Source organism: Cariama cristata, unplaced genomic scaffold (genome assembly GCF_000690535.1).
Source record: "Cariama cristata isolate BGI_N322 unplaced genomic scaffold, ASM69053v1 scaffold18780, whole genome shotgun sequence".
In the NCBI taxonomy this organism is placed as follows: Eukaryota; Metazoa; Chordata; class Aves; order Cariamiformes; family Cariamidae; genus Cariama; species Cariama cristata.
The window spans coordinates 1-249 of NW_009594289.1; the positions used below are offsets into that span (position 1 = coordinate 1).

At 54.2% G+C, this 249-nt stretch overlaps 1 protein-coding gene across 1 annotated transcript in view; it reads left to right on the forward strand.

Annotated features, from left to right (window-relative positions):
• The first annotated feature begins 166 nt into the window (after positions 1-166).
• PPP1R3C (protein phosphatase 1, regulatory subunit 3C) overlaps positions 167-249 on the forward strand; it is a 2,404-nt gene continuing 2,321 nt past the window's right edge. The window contains exon 1 of the mRNA XM_009697578.1: positions 167-231. The gene's annotated coding sequence lies outside the window, so the exon portion shown is untranslated. The remainder of the gene's footprint in view (positions 232-249) is intronic.

Consider the following 249-nt stretch of genomic DNA (forward strand, 5'->3'; position numbering starts at 1 on the left):
CTTTCGCTCCGTTCTTTCTCGGTGTGCGCCTCCAGGCCCGCGGAAACAGCAACCGCCGGGCTTCAGCCTTCGGGGGGAATAACGCCTCAAAACTTGCACAGCCCTTCTCCCGGTTTACAGATCCTACAAGAGCGTCCCTATGCTTGTGCAGTGCCCGTTAATACTGCTGAACTCGCCTCATCTTTTGCTGGCAGTTCGTTTTTGCCTCTTCTAGCAGCCTGCCTTTTTCAGGTTGTGTTCTTGAGGTTT